This window comes from Falco biarmicus, chromosome 12 (genome assembly GCF_023638135.1).
Source record: "Falco biarmicus isolate bFalBia1 chromosome 12, bFalBia1.pri, whole genome shotgun sequence".
Taxonomy (NCBI): Eukaryota; Metazoa; Chordata; class Aves; order Falconiformes; family Falconidae; genus Falco; species Falco biarmicus.
This window is the reverse complement of record NC_079299.1, coordinates 1,786,508-1,812,299: the sequence shown is the minus strand read 5'-3', so window position 1 is coordinate 1,812,299 and position 25,792 is coordinate 1,786,508. Positions and strand designations below refer to the sequence as shown.

At 40.2% G+C, this 25,792-nt stretch overlaps 1 long non-coding RNA gene across 1 annotated transcript in view; it reads right to left on the bottom strand.

The window, feature by feature from the left end:
* The window catches only part of LOC130157793 (uncharacterized), a 170,233-nt gene that overhangs the window by 11,806 nt on the left and 132,635 nt on the right, over positions 1 to 25,792 (bottom strand). The window contains exons 9-15 of the long non-coding RNA XR_008825043.1: positions 13,608 to 13,673; positions 12,831 to 13,098; positions 12,037 to 12,329; positions 10,409 to 10,547; positions 7,288 to 7,470; positions 6,546 to 6,695; positions 4,840 to 5,012 (exon numbers count right to left, since the gene is read on the bottom strand). This is a non-coding gene — a long non-coding RNA (uncharacterized LOC130157793). The remainder of the gene's footprint in view (positions 1 to 4,839; positions 5,013 to 6,545; positions 6,696 to 7,287; positions 7,471 to 10,408; positions 10,548 to 12,036; positions 12,330 to 12,830; positions 13,099 to 13,607; positions 13,674 to 25,792) is intronic.

The following is a 25,792-nucleotide window of genomic DNA, read 5'->3' as shown; positions in this document are numbered from 1 at the left end:
GGCCCTGCAGTATTAACACTCAAGCGCCAGATTTCCAAACATGAGACAAGCTTTGCCGTGCCATAAATTTCCCATAGTGTAAGAGTCAGCTGCAAATTCAGCAACGCATACAAAACATACTTTGTACAAAGGTGCACGCTGAATCTTACGTTGCACGCATAACTGCTGCTAAACCTGCACACTATAAACTCCCAACTATTAGGCACAAGAGGATTCCAGTGTGGATGCAACATAAATTGCATCACTGGCCTGCATAGGCTGTCCGAATTATAATTCAGCTGCTAATGCTCAACATGCATCCCACAAGTCAGCAGCTCTCCTGAAGGACATAACGGTTATATTCAGCATGGAGAAATGGGTAGGTGGAGATGACAGTTTGCTGCGATGGAGAGACGGGACACAGCTTGATACAAGCAAACGTCGATTTATTGTACAGAAGCACGAGTTTATATATACTTTCAGAAGCTGCGCGTTTTAAACAGATTGGATCTTGAAGCTAAGCCTTGCATACCAGGCAATCCCCGACTGGTGGTTAACTACCAGCAATTAACAGCAAGGACCTACAAGCTCCAGCACATTCCCCTCAGCTAACTGGTTGCCACGCATGGTCCTAATTTCCAGCCCGCTCCTGCAACAGTTCCTTTCCTTACTCCCTGCCTTAACCCATGTGTGAAACCTGCTTCTGATCCGTACCTCATCCCATCCTTGGAATAAGTGTAGTGGTCCCCGTCTGCATTTCTGTAGCTGGCAATATACACACTAGAACTAAACTCAGTATATGCAGGTGTATCTCTACTTTTAGACAGAGACCTCTAATTCTACCTCTAAACAGCACAAATAATTTGCAGCAAATAGTTCCATTAATTAAAATCAGGAACAACTTGAACACTTACTTTGATATCAATTGGCACGTCTTTCATTCTTCTTACAGATTTAAGAGAACTCAAATGTATTTTGCAGTTTATTGCCACACTCATAATTCAACCTACTATAATAAAATTCACAGTAAATCTGATCAGGCAATATTAATTTCAAAATACCATTTCTGGTATGAAAATAGCATATATTTCTTTGTAGCATCGATATTTACTGTATGCAACCAAAATTTTCAAAGATATTGAAAATGCTGCACCTCTATCTGCCAGTGCTTACCATGGCGCAGAGATTTCAACCGAAAAAACTGCTCCCAGCTGTCTCTGTAAGCAGATTTTTCCATTTGCAAAAGAGGGGTTTGTTAAATAACCTCATCTAAGATTGCACAGAAAATCTGTTGCAAAGCATAGAGCCCCAGATTTCTGGGGTTTAACTTAAAAAGCCTCCAGCGCCATGATTTAGAGCATACTTACTTGATTCTCTGATTGCCCAGGTATGCTTTCTAGAACATGCCTTTCAAGGGTAAGTGTGAGATGGGGAGAAAAATGGAGAGAAAACTGTATTACTGCTTTGACCTCCCAGTTACCTACATGGAAAAATATTTCTGTGTTGGATTATCATATAAAACACAGTGTTGCAGCTGTTGAGAGAGCATGTTAGCATTCCTCTTTATGTCAGCTATTCATGTCCTACTCCACACCTCTAAAGACAGTGGGCAAATCCTCATGGGACTTTCAGGGGTGCAGGACCATAACAGTACAAGCAATTTAAATAAAGCAACCACAATAAACCCTGGGAGAGCTCCCAGAAAACATCATTCAAATCACCCTGAGCGAACACAGCCTTTCAGCAGGGCACATCCAATACAGTTCCTGAGAAGCAGGAATCCTTGAAAGCGATCCTAAGCCCTCTCGGTTCTATATTCCATATCTTCCTCACTCACTACCAGAATGTCGACAACACATACCAACCTGTGAAAAGCTCTGTGAAGTCTGCAGCGTTTAACTGCTTGACAAGAAAGCACAGGGGCATGATGCACAAGAAGTGTCATTAATGTTAAAAATCCCTCCAAGTTTTTAAATAAATGCTGAAGAGCTAAAAAGCACATTTAAAGTTATATAATGGGCAGGAGCACTATTTCTTGTGCTTCCCCTGCTTGTTCTGTAAATGTTGCATCTACCAGCCTCTGCTAGAAAGGGTGAGGCTGCACAGCAGAAGCTGCTCCCAGGTACCGGCTGGATCCTTTCAGTGATGGGGAGCAGGCTGTTCCCCGCGGCGGCCAACCACATCCAAGCACAGCAAGCTTGTGGACTGTAACACATGCCAAGTAGGAGAGAGACATCGCCAAGCACAGAGCTTTCAGGGTAAGTATGGATTTGTACATCTCTGACAGGAGCAGGGTGTGCGCCTGGAGGAGCATGGCCACAGGAGACCCAAAAGAGATGATGATGAGAAGTGCCTGCAGCTCCAGAGGGCAGCGTGGGCGGTTATTCCAACTTACAAAACCACCAACACCAGCTTTTCTCAGCAGCTGTAGCCAAAAGCAAAGCTAGAAGAAAGGTCCAGCCTTTCAAGGACCCACTGGAGATGGGGAAAGATTTGTTTTCATATCTTTTTATTTAAATCTGCCAGACCCAACAGATTTGTGTATTCTCTCAGAAAGTATTTCTCTTATTCTAGCTTATTAATTTGAGTCTGTTGCAATAAAACAAGGACCAGAGCCTGGGAGCCACTTTGAGCACTGTGGCACATCTGCCGTGCAGAGAAGTTGAGGCCGTTCCGCCTCGACACCCTGGCTGAATCCCAGTCCCACACAAATGCCTTTTTAAACAACCATTTTCTCTTTCAACACATAAAAATTGAAGGATCTAAATCAATAGCTAAAGCTTACAATGGATGCAGAGCAGCTGTGGTTTTTAACAACGTGTGCAGCCACACGGGCTCCAAAATGAGCAGCTGCAGGGGGAGAAGCAGCAGGGGAGGGGAAACCCTGCCAAGGCAAACCATTAGGTTGCAAGCCCTCAGCACTGAGCGTGCAAGGGGAAGGTAGCATTTTAAGCAATGGTGGTTTCCCCCCACACACCCTCCAGATCTATTTTGTAAGTAGCAGGAAGGAGTCATCGCATTTAATCTTAAAGTAATCCCCTTTAAGCCTAAAGAGCTTATGCCTCTGCGAGCGCAGCATCCTGCTGGTGTCGTATGGGACCATAGGGGAGCGAGCAGCAACGTGAAAGTAGCTCCGTTTTCAGCAGAGAGCTCATCAGACGAGTATCAGCGTCCACTTTCTGGCCGCTGTCCATTACAGGGCTCCTAAGTACTGTATTTTGTACAATTGGATGGAGTCAAGAGGAAGTACCACCTGATACTTACTACACTTGGCAACGCATTCGAAAATTGTGCTAAACCATCGGGTTACCCTTGGAGACTGCAAGGTGAAGCACTGCGCTTCCAGTAGCGCACCCTCTGCAGAGCCCCAGAGAACGTGGCATAAACAGGAAGGAGGAAAAAACCCCAAACCCACACAGATTACAGATTTTTACCAGCCCCTGTCATGCCAGCAGGCAAAGGAGCAGACCTACACCACTTGCTGAGCCGCACAGCTCTTACTGGGGGTCGCAAAACCAGTCAACAAGTGCAGTTACAGTGTGCTGAGGCATGTTGTAATCTCCCCCTTGCTCAAGAAAGCTCGAGGCTGAACGATGCAAACCCCAGCTCACCCTTATCATGGAAGGACCAGAGGCCATCATCTTAAATTAGAAACAGGATGACTGAAGATAACTGGTCCAATGTATATATTCTTTGCTGTACTGTAAGAAGCATAAAAGAAATTACAAGAGATCTGCTGTCACACACGACAGCAGGCGAGTTGCAATAAGCTTTTGCTCCCTTTGGTCTAAAAGCTAACATTATAATTCAGGGTACTCTTATTCTCCCCCACCAATATTTCTTTGATCCAGATTTTTAAGCCAGCGTACCAGCACTCTGCTCAATAACATCTCTGTGCCCTGCCAACCCGTTATTGTTACTGCCAATAAACATGCCAATTTAGAAAGGGGCTGATTATGTAGTTCTGTGTAGGACAGTGTAATAATATATCACAACAGCAACAATCATTTTTATCTGTACTTGACAAGCGCAACATCCAAACTTTAAAATGAACCAGCCTCTTAAGGAATAAACCTTTTGTCAATAAAATGCATGCTCTCCAGAACTTTAATACCAGCTAGAAGGAAGGCATAGCACCTGCTTAAACATGATAGTTAATGTCTAAGCAGGTACTCTGCGTAATGTCATCTCCCATTAACATCTGGTCCAAGGCCTATTGAAGTCACCAGGAGTTTTATAATTGATTTCAGTGGGGTTTGGAATATGCCCTTACGCTGTACTGACTGTTTCTTGTGCGTACTACTCGATAAATACTTCTGTCTGCTTCTAAAAACGTATTTAGGAAAGAGTATTTAATAAAAAAAAACCAAAAAAAACCAACGTAACTTTTGGTTTACAGAAAGCAAACTTTAAAATACAGTTTGAAGGTATCAGAGTGGAGACTGAGACCTGAACCTTCTCCCTTCAGGAGGAAGGAGCTCAGCCCCACAAACATCTGCCTGACGTCACAAAAATGCCACTTGGGAAATGCCAGAGTCCTGGGGGCAACCAAGGCAGATGATGGATGATCCCTGCAGCTGCAGTCCTGGGGGCTGTGGCAGGCTGTGGCGCGGTGTGGTGGCACGCAGCACCAGGCTCTGTGTCCTCCTCCCGATGAGCTGCTCCCTCCCTCTTGTCTGGATATACCTCTGTGCCAGACAGAGCGCGTACAACTGTCTCCGAAGGGCAGCTTCACTGCTTGCAGCATACTGAAAGAGCCTACCACAAGGATGAGATCTTTTTCGCGTTTCCCTTCTTTCTCTTTTAAATATATTAGTTTCCTTCTGACTAAACATAGCTATGGATGCCTATAATCCCTACCCGTTTTATGGATGATGCAGGTCCTTAAACTGTTGCCTGGGCTTTTCAGGTTGCAGATGTGTGTATTTATCCAAGAACATCAGGGACCGGGGCACACCTGCTCTTCTGTCATTCTACACTGAAGTTGCCTCATTATATCCAACCTGACACATCACCATCTCTTCCAGGGCGGGCTTGGGAGGGAGGAATACTGATGACATGTTTGTTTATAACCATGTTTATTAGACATATGTTCCTTAATCACGCAAGCTGTAAGTAGTTTATGCAGACAGTACTTCTGACAATGGGAAGTGTCTCGGGGCTGCTCCTCATTTATGCGCAATGGCAGCAGAGGCCACAATGCGCTAAAGAAGTCTGAGCACCCTTGGAAACATTCCTGCACTCCACCTGCTCCCAGTAGCACCCATTCAACCTGGAAACCAGTCTGATATGTGAAGCTGCCAGCTGGTGACTGCTGGCCCAAGGTGGGTGAACCACCCTTGTCTCCTTAGTGGTACCATCAGAAACCAGGCCCAATTTTCACCTTACCTACTAACAGAAAGTGAAAATCAACTAGAAAACCAATTCAGCTGTGCTCTCCCTAATGAAGGAAGACTTGAAAATCTGATATCTTTTTGCCATTTCAGTTGTGATTAGTGACTAGGGAGTTTTATCATTCCAATCTATTTTAACCAACATTAAACATAAAAATATCCTCTTTTTGGAAAACAGAACCTCATCTCTACATTCCCTTGCTTAGTCTTCCACTTTGTTCACCCACATGTTTCTCATCTTCCCCCCATTCTATTTCTATCATGATTCTTTGTACTAAGCTGAAGTGTAACCACTTCATTTTTCTTTAATAAGAAATTACGCTGAGTACCTTTTAACCAGACTTCCAAACAAATGAAGCGTATCTTGCAGAAGGTTTAATTCCAGGGAATTTCTATTTCTTACACTCTTGCATTAAGTCTACAGTACCTTAAACACCTTGCAGGTATAGTACTCACTTTCACACCTTAAAACTAACTATGAAAAGGACTGGGTGTTCATGTAACTCAAAAGAAAAAGGAGAGGGGGAAATAAAGGAAAATTCAAAAGGTTGTATTTGCACCAGGGACCAGTCTCTGGAAAAAACAGCACGTGCCTCAGCAATCACAGAGCCAGAGCTGCAGGCAAGTTAGGCATCTGACAGGCGCCGACCTTTAGGCATGCAGAGATTGTTTCAAGTGGCCTGTTGATATCATGATTCCCACCTCTAACATGATCAGCAGTAATTATTCTGGTACATCCTTCCTTGCAACCGGATAAAACCAAAACTCAAGGCTATGCAGTCTTCTCCTCGATGCTTATGTTTAATAAGATTTTACTGCTTCATTTCCTTCCAGAACCTGCTGACAAGCCAGGTTCAAGAAATGTCCCAAAATTCTGCAGTTGAGTTTGTTCAGGTTATTGCTGCTAGTAGGCATCAATTTGAAAAGAGTACCAATTCTTTCGGCAGTTTACTGAAAATAGTGTTTTGTATCACAAAGATTATTGGTTTATGACACTATGAAAATAATCAGAAGTACTAAAATACATACCCATTTCAGAAGACACTGACATGGTCTTCATCGGGTTCATAAACCCAGCAGACATGCAATGACACAGCTCAGCAAAACACCTAGGAAGAACCCTAGCGTGAAATACCCCAGCAGTTAGCCATCCAACAATCAACAGAAATTCACAATTGGTATAAATTCCAGCTGCTCTTTTAGCACTGCCAGTCATGGGTAATGACCTGATTCTTCTTGCCAGGCAGACAGTTACTGAATTACAACCACCTTTCCACTTGGATTGGGATGTAGGTCTGCGGGTTTAAGCTCTGAAGGCAGAATCTGAAAGAAGAAAAGTTTCTCTAAAGCTGATGATGTAAACATCCATTTGAAATTAAGGATTTTACCTGTTGCCAGCAGCCTTCAGACCCACTCCTAGATTCCCTTATATTGTCAAGAGCAGGGTCTTGCAACCCTGCAGGTCAACAACCAGCCACATTTTTTCTGCTTAAGCGGACGCCACAGGGAATAGTCTTAAGTATTTAAATCTAGTCTTTATTTGCAAGAACCACTTACAGGTGGATGCAGAGCTCAGAATAATAAATCGATTCAAATCAAGCAACACCACCAAACAGGATTTTCAGTGACTGGAACAGAAAGCTTAAAATTCACTTGAGTAGCACAAACCAACCCATACTCCAGCACTGATTTCAAAATTCTCCTTTACTAATTACTTAAGGTACCAGTATTCAAGCCCACCCTAGGGCTCAAATTCTCTTTCAATAATAGGATTATAACCTCAGCACAGGATAATATTAATACTTCACACACATAAGGTCCTTCAGTGAGGCACAATGAGCTTAAGTAAACCTCAGTACATGCCCCTTAAGTACCAACAGAGGAGAATTTGGAAAATGAGGATGAGGGCACTTACCAAATGAGTGAGTTTTATGAATCACACCTTTATGTTGAATGTTGGATTTCCTGCTATAAAATTGTAAAGTTAATTTCCTCTACATTTCCAATGGAGTCTTGATGTGACCTCAGTGGCATAAAATGCTAATAATCTCCATACCTTCAAGACTGAAGGAAAATAATAGTTTTCCTTGATGTTCTCCTGGGGAGGAAGGAGAGCGAAATAGAAGAGGGAAGCAAAAGAGACTCTTTCCTAATATTGACTTAGCCCAGAAGATTACATCACCATTTCTATAAAACACAAAACAATTTAAAACAACCAAACCCAGTGCGTACATTTTACTCTAGTTTGCCCTTAGGAATTTCTGATGAAAACAAGTAGCTAGTTTTCATATAAAAGTTATACACCGAGCATATTTATTCATGCCTTTTGGAAAGCAACCTTCAAATACCATCCGACTTGCTTTATGGTTTGTATTATACCTATATACAGATACATATTTTCATACATATACACACAATGTATGCATTATATATAATGTACACACATCAATGCAAAAATCATTTGGGGGTGGGGAGGGGGCAAAGTCATACATCTCAGTTCCAGGACCAATTTTTCAGCCAAGCTGAACGTCTCCTGCTGTAGACTAGGTGCCACCCCTTTTTCTGGGGTGGATTCTAGGGTAAAGTCATCCACTTTGTCATAGTATTTGTGGATTCAAAAGGAAACTCATCTTCTGAAGGGCTGTTCCATGACTGCACAACAAATCCCCAGTAATGACAAACCTCTACACCTCCACTATGAAAAAGTCCTGGTTTTAACACCCCTATGCAATTTAAATGCAATACTACACAAATAAAATAAACTTAATTTGTTGCATACAGGTTTTTTTATTTCTTAACACATGCATCTCAGTCAGTATGGTTCAAAATCAGCTACACAAGCACTTTGAATATACCATGGGCTAGTGAAAGGTATGGACAATTCAAGAGGCACCTGGCCTTTCTATCAGCATGCACGGTACCATTTCCACATAAAAATCATATCTTCAAACATGGACTTTCCAGCACTATTTATTCGGCAAAAATAGCCTTTTTGGCTACTGTCCTTGGGAAGCAGCTGCTATCTGTGAATGACCAGCAGTCTGTCTTGGGGCATCTGAAAGCCATTGATGTTTTTTCATCAGCAGTCCTATCAAACTCACAAAGGTGAGAGAGTCCAGTCAGAGCCCAAGGTTTTTACAGTGAAACATGAATGCAAATTTCAGCCAGTAGCCCACAAACCATACTCCTCAGGAACACAGAAAATTCCCATCAATTATTCCTAACTGAAGCTGCCACCAGGGTGAATTAATTCATACAGCTGAGACCTCATGGTCTTCTGATCATTAGCTCCTAAAACATTTCTTATAGTTATTCCTATTGAGCACTGCTTCCTAGGGCCTTAAGGAGCTGCTCTGGGGGAGTGAGGGGAAGCATGTAGACCTTGGTTAATTGCATTTCCCTTTTCCATAAAGACACTCTTCATCCAAGTTGTCTCTGCAATGAAAATAATCCTGTGAACAGGTTCCAGGGAAGAACAAAATTCAACAAAAACCAACTGTATAAACAACATTAAAATCTTCTTGCAAGCATAGCTGGAAACAACCAACAGTAACCTAACTTAGATCACACAATAAACCGAATTAAAGTTTAGGAGGATGTCCTGCTTTCAGTTGGGATAGAGTTTATCTTCTTCTTAGTAGCTGGTACAGTGCTGTGTTTTGGATTTAGTATGAGAATAACGTTGATAACACCCTGATGGTTTAGTTATTGCTAGGTAATGCTTACTCTAAATCAAGAACTTCCCAGTTCCCTGTGCTCTGCCCGGGGACAGGGACACAAGAAGCCGGCAGGGAGCAGAGCCAGGACAGCTGACCCGAGCTATCCATAGGGATGTTCCATACCATAGAGCATCATGCTCAGTGTGTATGTATTTATACATATCCATATATATATATACGAAAACTGGGGAGAGCTGGCCGTGGGTGACCAATTGTTACTCGGGGACTGGCTGGGTATCAGTCAAAGGCTGGTGAGCAACTGTACTGTGCATCATCACTTGGTTGGTTGGTTGGTTTTGTTTTCCCTTTGGGTTTTATTCATCTTTCTCCTTTTCGTTACAGTTGTTGTTCTTGTTATTTTTATTATATTTTACTTCATTTCAATTATTAAATTTTTCTTATCTCAGCCCATGGGGTTTACCTTTTTCTGATTCTCCTCCCCATCCCACTGGGTTGGGGGGGATGAGTCAACAGCTGTGCGGTGCTTAGTTGCTGGGTAGGGTTAATCCACCACAGAGGACAATGCACCTAGCGCTTTATCCTGCATTATTCACCTTTGTGGATCAAAAATGAAAACTAAAAGTTGGAAGGACCTACAGTTTTCCTGCTCTTGATTAAACTGCTCTCCTTATCTTATGTCTGAGTGAGCTACAAAGGGATGCACATGGAGAGAAAAGCCCTCATAGTGCGATGCTGTTTTTCCAGTTTGATTTTATTAGATTCATAGTGCATGACAGAAAGGAGCTCATTGTAAACAGCTGATTGGGTTTTAAAGCAGTGGATAATCAGCTGCGCAAATTACCATTTGCTGTCTTCAGGACTTAGGTGCTCTGGGAACAGAAGCCCACCAGCGACAGTCTGGGGTATTATACTCCTGCTTAGCTTCTCCAGCAATGAGATTCTCTGTGGTGTTGTATGGGGCAGAGCTATGGACCTTGAAAAAAGCAATGAATATTGACTTGTAGTGATAAAGATGACATGTCTCAGAGGGATTGCTGATGTTAGCAGAAGACACAAACTCAGAAGTAACGACACCAGAAGCAATCTGCGATTAAAAAGCAGCTGCAGGCTGCCATTAGAAAACTGGAAATGTTGCCAAGTAGGAGGTACCTGTATACCACATTTCAGAAAAAAAGGGAAGGAAAAGTTCTTTCTCTGTAAAACCTCTTTAGCCAGGCACAGTAAAAACATATTCATAGAATCATAGCAACATTTAGCTTGGAAAAAAACCCTTAAGATCATCCACCCAGTCAGCCAGGGCTCCTGATGAGTGATGGGAAGGGGATCAGTGAGCACTTCCACCAGCTCCCCCTGTACCTTTGGGTGGATCCCGTCCGACCGCACAGACTCGTGTGTGTGCCTAAGTGGTGTATCAGGTCATTGACCATTTCCCCTTGTATTGTGGGGGCTTCATTCTGCTCCTTGCCCCTGTCTTCCAGTTCAGGGGGCTGGGTACCTGGAAAACAACTGGTCTTACTATTCAAGAACGAGGCAAGTTTTTAATCCATACAGTATTAAAAACAAAAACATGAAATATGACTTCAATGTATTTAGGCTTGTGACTATGCAGAAACCCATGTCAGACCTCAAAGCAATAGCTGGAAAGAAGGCAGAGAAAAGCATTTACCACCTTCATCTACATCTAATCTTTTCAGGAATATCTTAAGTAGCATTTTACTCCAGACTGTAATAGCCTCTTACAAAACTAAAATGAAAAGCATTATGTTCATAAAAATATTTCAACTGTTTATTACAATATTTTAAAAATGCTTTTAGATTCCTCAATTTATTTTTTCCACTTGTCCGTGATGTACCATTTAGTTAGACTGCAACAGGACTTGTGGTGTGATCTCTGCCTTGGTGCTAATCCTCTGCTGGTGCAAACTGAACACAGGTTTACTAGCATCAAATTCTAAATATGCAAGCAAGGCCTTTATACTCATTTTTTATTTTACAGACCAAAAACTTTTGCGGAAGGTTACTCCGAATTAGGAGAGGAGCATCTACAAGAGTAGGAAATACAGTATAGAAATACAGCAGAGCAACTATAAGTTGTGGAAATACAGACTACCCCCAGTGGGAGTTCTGAGGTCCATATTCTCTATAGTCTACTGGACAGCACTTAATGTGAAACATTTGGGACTTCCTCAGGACACTGAAATATTTAGTTTTCTCTTTTCTTTGTTGTCCTTTCTTTCAGCATACGGATTCAAAATAGGAATATGAGGGAGAGAAGAAAAAAAGTAGTTTATATTAGTTTTCCCCTTCTCCTTTTCAAGGAAACAGATACAAAAAAGCATCAGCAACTAGCTAACATTTGAATTATGTCAGAGCTGGTTTGAGCCTGATTGTACTACATTGGCAGTCAGTAGCTTAAAGAAATCTTTTTTTGTTTGTTTTTAAATTATTTTATTTTTTCCTTCTCTAGTTTATTCTTTCACATTTATGTTATTTCCTGGTAAACACATACAAAAATAAAATAGTTCTTTCTATATTTACTTGCTAGTTGAAGTCATTATGCCTATAAAGAGCAAACACAACATGTAACTTCAGAGGAAACCTTGGGAATTAGAGATTAGAAGATTGAAGCTACAAAGATACTCAAAGAAATTATTAAGGAAGCAGTATGTTAGGCATCTAAAACATCGTGCGTTATATATAGAGATGGATTTGTCAAGAACAATTTGTACCAATCCAGCTCAAATTCATTCTCTGACAGGGCTACGGAAAATGGAAAAAGAAATAGCTGTGCTATTTCTTGACTCCAATGCCCTTTTTAAGGCAGCAGGGGGGAAAAAAAAAAAATAAAAAAAAATTACATAATCAAACTAGCTAAACCCACTATAGCCAATGATTTTTCAACCTTTCCTCACTCATGGATGAATAATTATTTTGCAGAAAAGGTATGAGCACCCTGTAAACTTTACATATGTAAAGTTACTTACTTGTACTGCCTGTTCCAAACTCTGTAGATGCAATGGGCGCTGTCCCTCCCCAGGACCCCACAGAATGCAGCTGCATGATGACGTTAGAGTTGCCTGCACAGCCACCAGTGCAAGTCTGAGTATCAAATCATGTGGTTATTTCAACTTAGGAATGTGTTCTAGGCTTGCTCTTGTTCAAAACTTCCATTAATAACCTGGATGGCAAAATAAAGAGACTGTGCAGGTCACCAAGACCTTTGCAAGCGCTTGGACCACTGTTTCAGAATTCTAAATGATCCTGGTAGCAAAGTAGCCTGAAATCAATAAAAAAAGATATTAAAAAAAAAAAGAAAGTTATGCCACACAGGAGGATAGGGAGAAAACTGAATAAAAATAACAAAGTGAGGAATAACAACTTAGTCAGCTGTACCACCCAAAAAAAGAATACAGTATTTAGAGTGGGCTGCAAACTGAATACTGGCCCATAATGTGACGCTGTTCCAAAAGAAGGATTTTAAAAACATTAACCTGAAGCAACACTAAGAGAAGCATCGTCATTGTGTCCACTTCTATTTTTTCCATTCCACCTCTATATAGCTGTCCTTCTCCCATCTATTTTCTAACAGTTTTGACACAGCAAAGAACCACTCTTCCTTCTTTAGAACTTGGCACAGAATTTGGGTAAAAATTAGTCATTCTCACCAGTAAATTCTAGGCTGAATTCTGCACCAACTTTTTGTTTCAGTTTTACAGTGCTTTGGAACCACATTATCAGTAACAAAATTAATACTGTGCTTAAATTTTCATTTACCCACCTCCGACTTTGGAAGCCAGACCTGTGGAAGCCCAGGGTAAAGGGTTCATGCTCGGACAAAATTTTTTCATTATGTCAACACACCTCATCCCAAATCAACACTGCACGTTGACATCAACAGTTGTAGGTGAGCATTGCTGGTGGTAATTAAATCACTGCTTTAATGAAAACAAGCTTGTTCTGTGCTGACTTCTCAGGTGCTTTTTGCTGTCTCCACAGCTGGGTTTGTGTACAGCTTAGTGATTATATTCCCAGCCAAGCTGATATTGCTAAAAAATAAACCATGAAAGAGGCAAAACAAATAATTATTCTGTGGTCCTTCAAACACGGTGCATGTATATTCTCTGTCAGAAAACAATACAAAGGAAGAGTGACTTCTCGCTAGTGTTTGATTTAAATTAGATGGTTACATCGCAGGCTGGCTTTCACAGACAGACCGTTTTCTCCAGGGTTGTACTATGACAAGAGAAATTTCCTGCTTCTTAGGTCAATTTACAGGAGTAGCTGCTGGGACAAAGAGAAATGAGAGATGCAAAGAGAACGGCTGAGGCCTCTCTCTTTTCACCCCCCACCTTTCTTCTCCATGCGCTGGTGTTTGATGGAGCATCAGATTAGAAATACTGTCTATCTGTATCTTTTTATACTTGTCCAGGTTGTCACCGTTAAAAAGTGAGGCTTCAACGCAATTGTTAAACCTTGGATAAAGCTCAGATGTAAATATTTCAAGCTGTAAATTTATATGTCATTGTCAGATCTGCTGTATATATAAATCACCCACCAATGTCATGGAAGAAGCAGAACCGTCATCTTTTTCACACTCATGTTAAAGATTTCCTGCATGTTCCTGTAAGACAGATCGAGGGACACATGATGGCTACAAGACTAGTTTCTGCACTTCCCTACAGAAATGAAATCAAATCGATTTCTACAACCAAAGAACCACCCTTTAATTGAATTATGGTATATACCCATAAACTTATTTTCACTTGGCCACCTACCATATCCTTATTTACCCTTGCATTTATCTTGATCAGAACTTTACCGTACTTTCATCCAAAGACCTTTAAAAAGAGTGCCTTTTTCCTTTCCAGAAAATGTTTTATAAATACTATCTTTCTTAACGATAATTATGAATTAAAATATCTCGGTAACATGCACAGCAGGATATCTGTATGTGTTTGCCAATTCTTTGGTGTTGATAATGCAGTAGTTGAACAAATAAGAGGACATAATCAAGAGGTCGGCAAGATATCACCACGATCAGAGTGTTTGACAGCATATACACCACATGCTGTCCAAAATGCAGTCTGTGTTAAACCAAAAGCTACAAAAGTGCAACTGGTTTCTACTGTGACTGCCAAAAGATAAGAGACTGCTGTGTTTACAACCCAGTGTGCTCAAATAGTCCAGGTACAGATTTAACTGTTGTTAAACTGAAGAGAAATGGGATTGCGCAAATTGCAAATTAAGGTCATGTTGATATTTTTCAATCATTAACAAAAAAATACAAGAAAAAATCCGAACACCTCTGCAATGCATATGGATGCTTGTAATACTGTGTATGATTTTGTTATCAATGGTGCATTGACTACCAAAAACGTAGCTTTCTTTGCATTTAAAGGAGTAACAACTACGACATTATAAATCAAATAGCTTCAGTATCACATCACATACCTTCACCACACCACACAGTTTTCTAGAAAATTGCATACTAAACAAAGTCACCACTGAAATTTGCCTAAGAACTATATGCACAGACAGTACACTTCTTTTTTTCAAGGACTCAGAGCAACAGAACTAGCAAACATCGCTAGCTGACAGATAAGGATACTTTCCTTTTTTCCCGCCAATTTAAGATATATTTATTCTCCTGAAACTAATTCCTGCCCTTAATTTGCCCATTCTCTTGACACCGCTACCTTCAACTGAAGTAGGTTCCAGGCCACTTTAATGCTGTTGAACCAACCGCAGTGTGCAAGAACTGTGTTGATTTAACATTGGCCTCATCTCAAATGTTCTGTGCAGACTAAGGATTTTCTAAGAAACAAACAATACTTGAAATTATTTAAATATATAACTCTTAGCTAATAAAAACTTCTGATAAAATGCACGACATTTATGCTGATTTGGTGATTCTAATAACAAAAGACATATTTTGTGGCAACAGTAAAATTAGACCTAGGAAAAGGGATTCTTCCTTTGTTTAGCAACAGAATCAATAAATATAGTTTGGTCTTGCAAGATGTAACTCCAAAATATACACATACATTGACTTTGGCTCAGCCGATATCTTTGCTTCTGAAATAAACCTAAAAATTTCCAAGATAAAATTAAAATTTAAGATTACATAAATAAGATTTTTCATTACAAGCCTCATTTCAAACCTATAAGGAAGGATATTCTTAACATCAAAACACTATGTTTTGGTTTGGTGTTTTTTTTAAACTTTATCAATATTATTTATCAAATGATAATACATACAAAGTGTATAAATAGAAATATATACAAATGATAAATGCACAAAGTAGTCTGAGTTTATTTATCCATTTAAAAATAAGTATTTTTTTTCATAACAGTGCACTACTGAAGTATTTAAATTTGTCCAACCATACAACCATTTTGTTTCAGATGACTGCAATAAGCATGGTTATATTCAATGAGAGCAAAGACATATTTAGCTCAGCATGACCAACAGTGAAGGCAAAAGGAACTGCATGAGGATAGGGCAAACATGCAGTCACTTAGCCCAGAATAGTCTTCTGTGTCCAGCACTGATAGCTTATTTAGTAATCCTCAAGGGTTTGTTGGTTTTGGTTCTTTTTTTTTCCCTTGGCCTGTCTAGTAGGATTTTCATTTACTCATGGGATTTTTTTCTGTTTATTTTTTTATCACCCAAAAATCCTGTGGCAAGGAGTTCCACAATGCAATTACATGTTGCGTGAAGACCCAACCATACATTAAGTGAAGCCCCTTGTTTCTTGTACAAGGACAATCAAAAAATTATTTGCTGTGTATCCCCTTTGATCCCCTCATAACTCCTTGAAGCTTTCATTCCCCGACACTTGTCTCTACACTCCCTTCCCAACTAATTTTTTCCCCCTATGGAAGATGTTTTTCATCCTTCCAGTAATTATTGACATTCTTTTTGACCTTTTTATGATTCTGTGAGGTCCAATATGAGATGGAAGAGTCAGAACCAGGCACTATTCAAGATGCAGCTGAACCATGGATTTGAATAGTGGCCTAATAATGATCTCTGGATTGCCCTCTGTTCCTTTTCTAGCAATTCCAAACATCAATTCACTTTTTTTGACTGAAACAAGATCGTAAAGTCAATGCTGTCATTTAGGACAACATCAATATCTTGTTCTTGAGCAGTAACAGTTTGTTCAACGCCCATCATTTTATTTAAGACATTTTTGCCCCCAGGGTGCATCATCTAGATTGAATTTCATCTGCCATTTTATCTCCCAGTTACCAAGATCAATCTGCCTCTGCTAGAAATGCTGAAGTAACCCTTATCTCATTCTGCTCCATAGACTGTCCCCACTGGCAAGGATAGATTCCCTGTCTGGCACCAATTTTATCTCCCTGAACCACCAAGTCATATGATGGGAGCAACAGCAAACCATGGGAGATAAGGCTAGCCTGAAGATCTCAGTCCATAAAGGTGAGCAGCGATGCGGTGTCTGATGCATTAAAACTATCAAGTGGTCCTACTGCTAAAGCTGAGGGTGATTGGGAATTATATCAAGGTAGCTCGAAACAGCGTGTTTTCTATTCTATGGAAAGATTTTTATCCTATCTAGGTTAAAAGCAAGTCTTGAAACATTGTCAAATCCATTCTGCAGGATGGAAACCGTAGTTCTTCAGCAGCTGTTCTGATGTACAATTAACAGTACATACACACATCCATATACACAAAGATGCAACTACCACAGCTGGGAGGTGGGGTGGGATTTTTTGTTGTTGGTTTTTTCCTTTTAAAAGATGTGAGGAGCAGCAGTTTACTGTCTACTCCGTTTTTTTGCCAGCAGTGTTGAACTTCTATTTTTCTTTACTCCCATGTTAATCCAATATAGTATCCTGAAAGTAATGGTTACTTCGTATTAGCACTATTGTATCAAGATACAATAATGAAAGCGGCTCACTGATTTTCTCACAAAGGTTTTGTTCTCACACTTATTTTTACCATATCCTAGCAGTATCGGTCAAGCGTGTTAGAGACAATTGCAGTCAGAATACTTCAAAAAAGTGAACTGAATACTGTTTCTTGATTCCTCTGATCTGCAGCCTTGAGCAAATTATTGTAACAGCCCTGGATAATGTTTTCAATAGGAAATTTTTATTATATTTTAGATATCGTAAGACTCGTTCAATGCAGAAGCCCCTGATCAAAGAGCACTTTATAAATATAAGAGCTTTAATTTTGGATTGATTTCTTTCTCACAAAACCTTATTCTAATTGGTGGAACTGCACCACTGCAAAGGCAGATAGGTTTCTTCTAGAGTATTTTTTATTATTTGTTCTCAGCTGATAATAATAAGTCTAGATATATCATTCACCAAAGATTTTTAAAGCTCCTCCCCCTCCCTGCTCCTAAAAATCACATCCACAAGCAATACTAGATAGTGTTTACTATTAATACAATTAACTGAGGGGAAAACTAACACTTGGGCTCTATTTCTATGAGGTTTCCTCTTTCAAGTTTCCATCCTAAAACTCCTACTCCTTTTCTTCAGTGAACAAGTCACTCCTAATTACATTTATCTTATTATTCCACATACACACTTCCAAGGAAAGCCTTATTTGAGAAGCATCGCACCACTCAAGTACCCATTTGGCTGCTTGGAGAGGTATGTGGGGAACTTGTGATAGCTCCTGTCCACCATTCAAACCCAGCAGAAGAGTCTCCAACTGCAGAATGAAATTCACATGCAGTAAATCCTCTAAAACAATGTAGACACGCAACCTGAGGAACTGCTTCCAATCATCAAATCCCATCCCCACTGCATATGCACTGCACCCTTAAATATGTTAACCGTCACTGTACATTAGGACACAATGAGCATCTCCCACATTTAATTTCTACTTGAGCAAGAATTTGTTTCTTTAGACAAATCAGTGAGTGTAGCCTTCATAAGTATGTCTAGCTCAGGTGATAATGAAATGGACACGGCCAGGAATCCCTTTTTTAAAATGCATTTTTAAATACTGGGATTTTTTGCTGTTGCTTTTCAAACTGCAGCTGAGGAAAGTTGTTGACAGTACAAGTCACCTTCTAGCTGTCCCATGTGAGTGCAGAAACAGTCAGAGAGGAAAACTATTTTCTGCAGTGCATCGTGCTGAGCTAAATCTGTCCCTGCTAATGTCAACAATAAACTCAGTGACTTTAAAAGGCAGCAGAGTCATAGCTAGAGTGCTTTTTACTTATGGTCTAGAAGAGGACCATCTAGTTTTCCTTTGATTGCTCAGTCCACTACCTCATTCCTGCATTTGCCACCTCTTCTTCTGAAGTCAGAAATGTGTTCCATCTCCCACAGCTTCCAGGAGAATTTCTCCCCAGTGCAACAGCCTGCAAAACTAACACCTACTAACCTGGGGGTTGTTTGGCACATTGTTTAAAACAGACAGAAGAAAACCTCGAGCAAAATGAGCATTAATCAGAACATATGTTGAACTACTCACTGTAAATAATGTAGCTAGAAAGGCTGCTAATTTTGTTACCAGGAAACAGAATACATTAGATGCATTCCTCACAAAACCAGAGACATCCATGTCGCAGCCAGTTACCCACCCTGCTCACCTCCCTCAGCAGGCAAACCCTGTATTCCAAGACTCAAGGCAGCCACGCACAAACCTTCCCTCTGCAAATACGTGTGCAAAAGCAATTAATACTTCCTTTTCATGCCCCATCCAGGCCTTAGCACACCTTTTCAGGGATGATTCTATGCTCTCCTGCAAGTCCATTTTCAAATACCACTGCAACAGCTCCGCACAAACTTTCTAAGGCCTGTTTCAGAGATACTAAAGCAACTACACACTCTTTACCTCTCATCATGTTGTTAAGGTGTTATACTTCTCATTTTAAACATGTTCTATACCCAGGTGAGTTTTTCTGTCTGCACAGATTTGGAAGGATGCTCCCTCCCCTTTGAGGAACAAAAGCAGAGGGGAAGAGCATGGAAATGTTAACAGTACTGATACCTAAATTCAGATATCAGAAGGATATTTATCAGCTATTTAAATGAATACCACTCATCACATCGAATCCTTCTTTACTTCACACTTAACCATTTTCTTTGAGCCACAATAGTAGCCAGAGAAATAGAAGTGAGGCACACTTGTCTGGAAAAGCTCCATCAGTGCTGCCCACAGCTTGCCCCTTCAAGCAGTCTGGGAACACACTTGTTCCCAGGGCTGGGTAAAACATATCCTATGTGTTTTTTGCAACTTCTCATCCAAAGATTTAGCATTCAGTGGGCTGTGTGCAGTTTTTCATCCAAGCCTTAAGGTAACTTTTCTGCTTCACAACTGAATGGTGACAACCACTGGGGGGAAAAAAATAATAAAGTGAATAACTAAAAGCAGAACATGAATAGCAAATGCTCCAGGACATGCATGAATGCAGGTATTCACATTCTGTTGCTGACATTTGCTAATCAGTGTATGAAAACAAAGAAAGCACGTTCATATCAATAGCTGCAGACAGAAAGGAAATGGAATAAGGTTAATGGTGCTAAGCAACAATCCAGAATGCAAATGAATATTCAAAGACACGTGTTTTGCACTGTCAGTATTTTACTTACAGACATCCTTTTTCCAATGCTACCCAGCTACGGGGAAAGGAAACTTGGCTACAAGTTCAGTACGTTTGTAAATAGTCTGGTTCATTCATGGAGTTGCATGCTATTTGATGTTGAGGTTAGAATGGCAATTTGAATATTTTACATCAAGTCTGCAGTCTACCTAATTTTATATAAAGACAGTTAATCTAATGTGCATGTACTTGGGCAACAGATGAAATTTCAGAATGCAAGTATTCGGCAATGACTAGGTTTTTGTGTAATTTATGAGTGGACTTTGGACCCTATTCTGATGCACTGAAGGGTAAATCATTCCTACAGGTAGACCCTGATCACAGATTCTACCTTTCTGGTGTTACAGTTGCTAATCAAAAGTGTAAATTAACAGCTCCTTCCCTAAAGCCTGATTTCGGTTTTTCTCAGTTAATCTTTATCTGGCTAAAGTCTAGTTAACCCTGATGAATTAAGCAATCTTTACAAAATCAAGTTCACTACCCGGTAAGCAAAGCAAATTGTCTATGTAGTTATAAGACTTGTCAACATGACTATTACACAGAAATACGAGTGTATACATTTCTGCTCCTATGAATATTATTTCAGCTGGTGGATGAATGGAAGTCATTTCTCATAGGGAAAATTCAAAGGATAGTAAAGGAGAGCTGTGGGCTAAACCCTGAACATCTCTCCTCATATTTAAGCTATAAATAGTCCCAACAATAGAGTAGAACTCTTGGAAAGGGTAATAAATTGGCGCTAGCTGTTACAGGGCAAGCCTGTACATTCACATTCAGGGATGGTACGCTTGCAGACACAGTGATCTAAAAACATGTCATGCGCTAAGTGACAGACCATATGCTTTGCCCAGAATAGGAACTTTGGCTTGCACAAAGGACTTGAATTAATGCATCAAGTAGGTGACAAGCTTTTAAACTGATGTATACATCAAGCTTCTCATAACCAAGCTGTCATCCTCAATTATGTTTTGTGAAAAAGTCCCCCAGACAAACATAACTTTGCTTATTAAGCCCAGCATACTGGCTACAGCTTGCTGCAGAAGATTGCCTCTATTTTTTTGAATGTATTTCCATAAAACATGCAAAAAAGTAATTTGGATCAGTGTTACTGGCAATACCTGTAAAAACCTTGAGATAAATTCTTAATAGTATATATGAAACCTTGCAGAAACCAAGCAACTGTGTATATCAGGACAGCTTTCCTAGCATCAGGGTTGAAGTGAACTGTTTACCAGAGATTCAAATACTGATTAAGAGATCATTTTACAAGGTAGGGAAATATTTACTTGCTTACACTCTTCAGGCCACAGCAATCAGCAAGCTGAGAATAAAACAAGACATAGCTGAAGACACTCTGAAAAGCTTCATGAAAGAGAATGAATGGTGCAGATCACACTGTAAGGTAGAGCTGACAAATGTGGGGAAGGACCTCTTTTACCAGAGGTAGTACATGCCTTCTGAGAAGTCCCATGGTAGTAATACCAATTTTTTAAAAAAGGAGAAAAAGAAGAGGGGGAAAAAAAGGGGGGTGGGGTGGGTGGGGAGGAAATCTATGATTGACACGAATTATCTAGAAATGAATGTACTATTCAGGGCATAAGCGCTCCTCTGAATGACAGCCACCAGCTCACAGCATCATACATAACAAGTACAGCAAAGATCCTGGTGCTAGTCAGGAAAAACTGTGTTAAGTGGTATTTGCAAGAAAACCAGAAACAATTTGAGAGTACTGTCTAGCTAACACAAAAAAGGTGTTAAAAGTGCTGGTTCTTCAGCTCAACCAGATTTACTGTCTCATAGTAAAAAAGATTACCTTCGCAGACTGGACAAAGCATTGCTGGGTGATTTTTTTCTGTCCTAATGCACGCACAGAAAGCAATCTTTCTATCAAAATGAAAGTGTGCTAAGAAAAGGCCATTATGTGGCAGAGTGCTCTCATTTTCCAGGTGAATACTTGGAGACTGATGATGTGCTGGTGTGAAATGTCACCCTTACATTTTGAGGTTTTGCACTGCAAGAAAATGCAATTGTTGCCTTTAGTTAGTTAACAAACACCTCTTGTGCAAAAGCAGATGTGCAGGATACACATGTTCAGAGCATCCCAAGAACTGAGATCAGCACTGAAGGCAGATCACTAAAATTTAGGATATTTTCAGGTTGTGTTTTTTCCCCTTTTTATTTTAGTAGCCTTATGGAAAAAAAAAAAAAAAAAAGGCACAAACCAAATTTAATTAAACTCTTCCAAGAGCTTGATTATCTATTTTTAATAAAAGCACACTCACCTGTTAGATTGTACATGAGAATTCACTGTACTTACTGAAGGGGTAAAGAAAAAAAAAAAGATAACGTCCCTATTGTCTGCCTGGATCTGCAATCCCAAGGTCATTTTTCAAGTACATAATTAGAACAACTATTTCCTCCCCTGCAAAATAGGGGTTTGATCAAAACAGAAATAATAAACTGCTGTCAGCTTTCAGATGGTATTAGCAGAGATTTTGTCTTAAAGATTTTAAGGAGCTTAGCAATTAGGCTCCATTATCATGATGATTAGAGCTTTGAATTGTTATAATATCTTATGTCTGTACAAATCACATATTAATAAAAATGACAATTTATGGCTATCTTTGCCATCTAAATGAAATACTACAAACTTCCAGCTACGAAAGACAACTCTTACAAGGTACAGCAATGAGATTCTTCTGAGTCAAAGATGGAATTTCCTAACCTACCTAAAGCATCTGGTGTCCCCAGTCTTGATAGCTATGAATAGGCATTACCAAGCCTTACCTTAACCCTCCCCAAACACAAATCAGTCAGACTTTCCTCTTTAGCAAACTCAGACAAGATGAAGGCAACACCCCTCGGCACACCACCAGGGCTGTGTCACTTAGTGCCTTGATACATCTTCTGGGGACCTGGTTTGGCCCTGCTTTCAAGGTTATGTTTACCTAAGCGACACACCGTGTAGTCTGAATTATGAATATAAAGATGAACTGCAGCAGCTTCAGTCTTACCATGCAGCAACACATTTTGCCACATAAGCAACAACTTTGAAGTACCTTAAGGAAGATTAAGATGCTCATCAGATCATCTGATTACACAGAAAAATGCTAACATCTGTGCGGCATGGTGAGTTATGTATGAGAAAGCAGCTTTCAACAGAAATAGTGCTATACTCCCGGTGTATTAATAGCCATATTTACAGTGAGCGCACACTAAAACAAGCATTAAGTTACTTTTGTATAATGACACAAAGGGCTGGACTTTAGTCTTAAGGCAACTCCTTTCTGCCAAGCAGACGGCCTCCCCAGTACCTCCCCAGCCCTGTGAACACACATGCCTGCTGTGGCTGGGGACAACACTGCAGTCCGGCTCGGCCAGCTCTGGCTTCCTCATCAGGATGAAAAAACTGCTGCAAACACCAGTGCAGGTGCAGGGGCGAGGCAGCGTGAAGAGGATGCAAAGTCTCCCCAGGCTTCTTGACAGAATCCACCTGCCACACACAGCCCAGATCAGGGGCTCATTGTAGCATCCCAGCACCTTCGAGTAACTGTGCATGGTGCTTGAGACAAGCACAAAGCCAGCTGGAGCAGACTCCAACTCAAGTAGATTTTCTTATGGTTAAAGAGCTTCTGCTGAGACGGAGCCAACACTGGATCTCTGGCCACTGCATTTTCTCAGCAGGAGAGAGGGAGCATCTCAGAGCAGAATAATTCACCAGCCATTCTCTCAGCTCAGAGCAAAGCCAATTACCCACAACACGTTAGAGGAGAGCTCCAATTATGTCAGACATAATAGCAAAGTGCCAAAACCAGCTTAGACTGGGGCAGCACAAAGACATCCATGAGCCAAGAGAAGAAAGCCATCATCTCCATGTTCTCTTCCGCCACATGAAGGTCACGTTATCATCTTTGTGCTCCATACGAACTCTAACACAGGCCTCTTGGACAGAGATCGAAACCCTTTACGGAGTGCCAAAGTGCCCCAAGCGCCATCCAACTGCCTCAAGCAAGCTTTATGGTCCCAACATCTAGCTGCAGTGGTATGGCATTTATTGACTTAAACAAAAATCTCTTGGAAAAATATACAGCCTGTCATTGCGAGGAAGAAGTGCTGAGAGTTGAGAAGGATTTTTTAGCCAGTGTCCAAGAAACAAAAGACAAAGAAAGAGATCCATTTGACTCAGGAAAAGAATCTTCTAATCTCACTGATCATGTTGGGAGGAGAATATCCTGTGCCTGATAAAGATTCACCTACAGATGGAAAGCATTGTTAAATCTCACCATGCTTCTCACTTACAAAAAAATAAAGAAAAAAAAAAAAAACCACACACAAACCCCACATGCCACAAACCTAAGCAGGTAGTTCCCACAAAATGAGATGTGCGACTTCTTCCCATTTGAAAAAAGAACCCACCCTTTATTTGAAAACCTCTTTAGAAGTCAAAATATTTTCAAACCCCAATCACAGCAACACACACAAAATCACGATCGAACTCAGAACATTTATTTTCTTAATTATCAACAATTCAGAAAAGGAGGAAAGCTTGTTGTCATTCTAAGCAGGAATAGTGGTTTGTTTGTCTTTTTGCCAACTAAATGAAAAACAAGAAATAAGGTGATTTTTTACTTAATTTACCTTCACTGCTGTTAATGAAGTGTCTTGAAATCCTGAAAGCTTTCTTTGTTACTAAATATTCACATTGCCCATGAAATGAAAGAACATATTAGCGGAAATACTAGGTAGTATGCATGCCAGCTGTGGATGAATTAAAAATTACTTTGATTTGTAGTTTCTGGTAATAAATATACCCTCTTTTATTTCCCAATAAAATTTCCACAAGTCTTGCACACACCCAAACTTTCTTGTACCTTCTGCAGAGTGTATTGTCACTAAGTTCAAGACAACCGGTTGTACACTCTGAGGCCATATTTGCCTGCGTCTTTCAGCTTTTCTGAAATCAAATTAATTATGTTTAAATCACGCTTACTGAGAAAACAATCTAATCCCAATCTAATCATTATATTGACAGAGACTCACAGTATTTTCTTCTTTATCCAAAGCCTCTCCTGAAATATTCCCTTCTATCCAGACCCCACCATCTCACTTTCTCACTGTCTCAGACCCAAGAACATGTAAAATTTTTAAGGGTGAAATGAAACAGGGGTTTCAGTTCCCAAGCCGTTATGAGATTGCATGGAAGCACAACATAATAGCACTTTCCTTCGAGAAGTGATAAATTGGATTTTTTATTTTTTTGAGAGGAGGAGGGACAGGAGGAGGAAGGAGAGACACGAAGGCATATTATCATAAATGGTAGTTAATGAGTTTCTAATTAATGTTACAGGTCTCAATTTTCAGTTTTAATTGTGCCTTGCCCTACTTGCAAGTTTACCCTGACGTTTTTGCAGTGTGCAGCCATCCCTCCAAAAACTGTAACATAACAGCTGAAAAGCAGTTATGGAAAGCAGACCCTGATGCCTATTCATTAGATAATTAGTATTGCTCCCCCCTCCCCCCAAACTCTCAAATGGGATTAACACCCTTCCAGGAACCAGAAACCCTTCATGCCACTGAGATTTCTGTTTCACTCTTACCTGTTTAGTCACTAATTACATTTTAATCACTAAAATTATAATCACAAACAAAAATACAGCTTTATTCAGAGAAACACTGGAGTTCCAGAAAGCTCATTCCTTTACATCTGCCCAACCTAAAACCTCTGCTTTCAGAACTTTCATAAGAAAGCGATAGGCTGTAGCCTAGGCAGAGATATTTGCATGAGCCCTACCAGGTTTGCCACAAGCTCAGCTACCCCTCAGGCAAATTGGCTCCTTTAATGCAAAATTAGAAGGTGTCCATTGTATGGTGTTGAGGGAACATTTTGACCTTCCTCTGCTAAGGAGACCTTCTTTATCACCAGATTCTTTTTTTTCCCTACCGTATTTGTTAAACAAGATTAAAAAATAACATCAAGTCAATAAAAATAACTAGATTTTTTTTGGGGGGTGGGGGGGTGGGGAATGCAACATTAGGAAGACTGGACATACTTGAGAACAGGTTAGTTCAGTAACATAATGCAGGACTCACGCAGCTACCGTAAATGCTAAATACCATGTAAAACTGACGTACATATAGTAAG